The sequence below is a fragment of the Nicotiana attenuata genome, chromosome 11, assembly GCF_001879085.1.
Source record: "Nicotiana attenuata strain UT chromosome 11, NIATTr2, whole genome shotgun sequence".
Classification (NCBI taxonomy): domain Eukaryota; kingdom Viridiplantae; phylum Streptophyta; class Magnoliopsida; order Solanales; family Solanaceae; genus Nicotiana; species Nicotiana attenuata.
Window position 1 is genome coordinate 14,031,519 of NC_031999.1, and position 5,715 is coordinate 14,037,233.

Sequence of the window (5,715 nt, forward strand, 5' to 3'; positions counted from 1 at the left end):
TCCTACATCACGTGGTAGGCGTACCACACGCTCCCATTACAATAATATTACATGGTCAGCGTGCCACACGTTCCCATTTCATAATAACTCGTGGTCGGCGTGCCACACGATCCCATTTATAATATCACGTGGTCGGCGTGCCACACGTTCCCATTTCATAATAACTCGTGGTCGGCGTGCCACACGATCCCATTTCTTTCAACACAATACACAACATAATCCCGGCAAGGGAGAAAGATATTATAATAACTATCCCGGCAAGGGAGCAATGTAATATAATAAACTATCCCGGCAAGGGAGATCCAGCTATAACCAAACTCATTCAATTTCTACTTAACACAATCAAATCCACACTTAGTCTCAACAATTACCGGCTCAGTGTTAAGGATTTCCAACCAATTCCTCATAAATAACAATTACAAATTCGATAATTTAGCAAATTAGGACTCACGGTCATGCTCGACACCAGTGTATAGATACTCGTCACCATGCCTATACACCGTACTCGACATATAGCAATTAGCAAATAAGACTCTACTCCTATTCCCTCAAGCCAAAGTTAGACCAAACACTTACCTCAAATGCTCCAAACTCGATTCAAGCCTCTAGTATAGCTTTACCCCTCGAATTCACCACCAAACCGCTCGAATCTAGTCACAAATTACTTGAATGTATTAACAAATGCTAATCGAATCAATTTGAATGCATGAAAATGAATTTCCCAAAGTTTTACTCAAAAATTCCCAAAACGCCCCCAGGCCCACGTGGTCAAAACCCGAGGTTCGAACCAAAACCCGATTACCCATTCCCCCACGAGTTCATATCTATGATTAGTTTTGAAATCGGACCTCAAATTGAGGTCCAAATCCCCAATTTTAAGAAAACCTAAGTTCTACCCAAAATCCCCATTTTCACCCATGGAAATCCTTGATTTTAAGATGAAAACATGTTTAATGATGTTAAAGATTGAAGAATTTAAGTAAAAGTTGACTTACAAATGATTTGGAGAAGATAGATTCCTTGAAAAATCGCCTATGGAGTTTGTGTTTTGAAAGAATGAAGAAAAGTGGTTAAAAATTCGTCTAAGTATGAAAAATGCAGGCCTCAGATATGGGAAACGCGAACATGGGTTCGCAATTGCGAACCCAGCAGGCTTGGGAATTGCGATATNAGTGGGGGTGGGGTTAGGCGGGTAGGCAAGGTGGATGGTGCAGAAAAACGAAAAAACAGAAATTTAAAATTACAAAAAAAAAAGTTAACAAAAAATATTTTTTTGCTGGGGGTAGCAGGGTGGGTGGTAACGGAAAAAACTGAAATTTGAAGAAAAAAAGCCTTTTTGGAGAGAGGGGTGGGGTGGGTAGGCGTGGGATGGGTGGGTGTGAGGGTGAGGAATCTAACGACCCGACCGGTCATTTTTCTTTCTAGAACCCCGTTCCCCTAAATAAGACTTCCCGTACTTGCTTTAACTAATTTATGACTTGCGGTGATGGTTTGTTCGGGATTTGGAAGAGTTTGGGTTGAAATTGGAACACTTGGTTCCTTAAGGTTGGCCTAAAAGGCCAAGTTTGACTTCGGTCAACATTATGAGTAAACGACCTCGGAATCGGGATTTGACGGTTCCAATAGGATTGTATGATGATTTCGGACTTGGGCGTATGTCCGGATCGGATTTTGGATGACCCGGGAGCGTTTCGGCTCCTAATAGTGAAAGTTAGTTGAAGAACTTTGAAGTTCTTTAAATTTGGTTTTGAGGGAGTTTTGGTGATATCGAGGTCCGAATTGAATTCCGAGACCGGGAATAGTTCCGTAATGTCATTTAAGACTTGCACGCAAAATTTGGTGCCAATCCGAGTAGTCTAAGTATGATTCAACGCATTCGACGAAGTTGGAAAACTTGAAGTTCAAAGTTTGATTCAATTTAGTTTTGGGGTATGATTCTTGGTTTCGTTGTTGTTTTTGGCATTTCGAGAATTCGAGCAAGTCCGTATTATGATTACAGACCTGTTAGTGCCCTTGGACGGGGTCCCGAGTGGCTCGGGTGAGTTTTGGACCCCTTGGAGCTAAATATATGATACCAGATCTGCCCAGTTCTGGTTTCCTTCTTCGCGAACGCGAAGGAACCATCGCGTTCGCGTAGAAGGGGTTGGGCTGGGGGAGGAATGCTTTTCGCGTTCGCGAGTCCATGGTCGCGTTAGCGATGAAGGTCCTTCAGAGGGCCTGAGCCAATGGCCTTCGTGAACGCGAGGCCCATGTCGCGTTCGCGATGAAGGGGGGGCAGCTGGGCAGTAAGTTTAAAATCGGGACTTAGGTTTAGTTTGGGTCATTTATTGTATCCTTGGGAGATTTGAGAGCTTCCAAAGAGGGGAATTCAACCTAGCATTTGTGAGGTAAGTTATTTCTACTTAATGTGAGTTTAATACTTGGTTTTTGGGTAGATTAACACACAAAAATTAGTGAATTTTATGGGATTAGAGTAAAACCTAGGGTTTTGATAAAAACAAGATTTAATCACGAAATTTGTTATGGAATGGAGTAAAAATCATATATTCTCGATCCTTAGATTACGGGTAACAACTTTCTTCAAAAATTTCCGGAATCCGGGCACGTGGGCCTGGGGATGAATTTTAGGAATCATGTAATTTGGATTGGGGAATCACTCTAATGGTTGGGATATGAACTTTTAAGCCTATATTGATTAGTTTCTATGCTATTTGGATAGTTTTGGAGTGTTTGGCACCAAATTGAGGGTTTGGGCTTAAGATTGGACCGGAAAGTAGACCGTGAAGCGAGGTAAGTCTCTTTTCTAATCTTGTAAGAGGAAAATCTCCCCATGTGTGAACTTAATTAATATGTGATTTGATTGTGGGGGGCTACATACGCACGAAGTGACGAGAGTCCGTACATAGCTACTATTCATGTTATGTCCGGGTAGTTCTAGGCTTATACCATGCTCTATGGGTATTGTTATATGATTCTAAATTGTGGAATTGCATTGATTGAAACTTCATCGAGAATATCATGATTTCAAGGATTTCAAGTAAATAATTATTTTGAAAAGAATTACTGAAACAATTAAGTTGTATTTATACTTAACCGCGTCGCAAGTATATTCCGCGAGTGGGGTGATTATTTCCACTACTCTCACGGGAGCGGGTTGTTCGCCTCGACAGGTTGGTAATTGTATATATATGGTTCGGGCCGTTCGACCCTCGGCAGTGCACAGTTTACTTTTATGTTGGATCGGGCCGAACGTCCTCGGCGGTAATTGTGTGATAATGGAACCGGAACCTCTTATAATCTGTATGATTTATCGCTTGAAAGACCACTATTTTAAATGAAGGAAATGCCTAGATTTATTAATTTGATGAGAGGTTTTTCCGTATTACTTATTATTTGAACTTGTTGCTATCTATGTACATTGTGAATTGGAATATTGAACTTCATATTATTACATTTTATTGACCCTAGTAAGTGTTAAGTCGACCCCTCGTCACTACTTCTTCGAAGTTAGACTGGATACTTACTGGGTACATATTGTTTATGTACTCATACTACGCTTCTGTACTTAATTGTACAGGATCTGAGGCAGGTGCATCTCGCTACCCGTCTGGTGCGCATTCTTGATATTTGGCCGAGATTCCACGGTGAGCTGCTCCTTTCCGATGCCATTCAGCTGCATGATGGAGTCTCTCTTTTGTTTTTGACTGTCTATTCTATTACAGGCAGTAGGATAGATATATTCTTTTGTATATTCTATTAGATGCCCATACACTTGTGACACCAGGTCTTGGCACACACGTTAGTAGATTATTCTATTGGAATGTAATCACTTAATTATGACATCATTTAGTCACTTCAGTTTTAAATTGCCTAAAGTTTTCGTTATTATTGAATGTTTTAAATTTAATCTAAGTAAATGTTGGAAATGTTTTGGTAACATAAATGGAACCCACTAGTTGGTTAAGGTCGGCTTGCCTAACCTCGGTGTTGGGCGCCATCACGACCTAGATTGGAAATTGGGTCGTGACAACTTGGTATTAGAGCACTAGGTTCACGTAGGTCTCACAAGTTTTGGGCAAACCAGGTAGAGTCTTGCGGATCGGTACGAAAACGTCTGTACTTATCCTTGAGAGGCTATAGGGTGTTAGGAAACTACTCTTTATTCATCTTCTATCATGCAGTTGATGGTATACTAAATTTCCTTCTTCTATTCTCTAAGAGATGGTGAGGACGCGCACGACAGACGTTCCAGACCCGGAGGAGCTACTCCCCCATTGCTAGAGGCCGAGGTAGAGGCCGAGGGAGGGCACCGGCACGAGGCAGGGGATGAGGGCGTCCCAGAGCTACCCCAGTTGCACCACCGGCGGATCCAGCAGGGGATCCCATTATTGAGGAGCAGGGCGAGGTGCCTGCAGTAGCACCTGCCCCGGCGGATTTCATGACGGTACCAGTCTTCTAGGAGGTCATGGGCCGTATGCTGCGGTTCATGGACTCTATGACCCAGGATGGTTTATTTCCAGTAGACCCAGCCACATCTCAGGCACGAGGGGGAGAACATACCCTTACTGCTCAGGCTCGTGGGCACGCAGCGACAGTATATCAGACTCCGGATACTCTACCCGCGTGCGGTGCTCAGCCAGTTGCAGCAGTGGCACCTGAGCCTAGACCAGCTGCGGACGGCGATCCGCAGAAGCTATTGGACAGATGGACTAGGCTACACCCTCCTATCTTCGGAGGTGAGCGTCATGAGGACGTCCAGGATTTCATTGATAGGTGCAGGGACAGACTGCACAACATGAAGATATTGGAGTCCCATGGAGTAGATTTCACCGCCTTCCAGTCAGAGGGCAGGGCCCGTAGATGGTGGCAGTCTTACCTTCTCGGCAGACCAGCAGGTTCTCCTCGGGTCAGTTTATACAGCTTCTAATGGACGGGTATATTCTACCCTCTCAGAGGGAAGAGTTACTGTGCCAGTTCGAGCAGCTCGAGCAGGGTCAGATGTCTGTGACCGACTATGAGGCGAGATTCTCTGAGTTGTCTCTCCATGCACTCATGATACTCCCTACGGACACAGAGAGAGTGCGGAGATTTGTTGCGGGGTTGCACTCCGGTATTCGAGCTAGCATGGCCTGAGAGGTTGAGATGGGGACTGAGTATCAGCTAGTGGTGGAGATTGCTCGGAGGATTGAGGGTTACCGATAGAGGGGTAGAGAGTAGTTGCAGCAGGATAAGAGGACCTGATTCTCTGGAGGGTTTAGAGGTGCCCCAACTAGGGGCAGAGGTCACTTTGGGAGAGGTCAACCCAACAGGCCCCATATTCAGCACCACCACCACCTCCTCGAGGTGCTCTAGTGAGGCCTTATTTCAGTGCGATGCCGGAGAGTTCTTACCGCCCACCAACTATTCAGGGTTCCTCCGGCGGGTATCCTGGTCACCCAGGTACTTCTAGTGCTTACTTCAGTGCTATGCCAGAGAGTTCATACCACCCATCAACCATTCAGGGTTCTACTAGTGGGTATTCAGGCCAGCAGGGTCAGGCTTCACCACAACAGTTTATGGCACTGCGGGGTTGTTATGAGTGTGGGGATCCAGGTCACATGAAGAGATTTTGTCCCAGACTTCGAGGCAAGGCAGTACAGCAGGGTTATCAGCCTATGATTACAGCACCAGCCGTCCAGCCGCCCAGAGGTGCAGGATAGGCTGGCAGGGGCCATC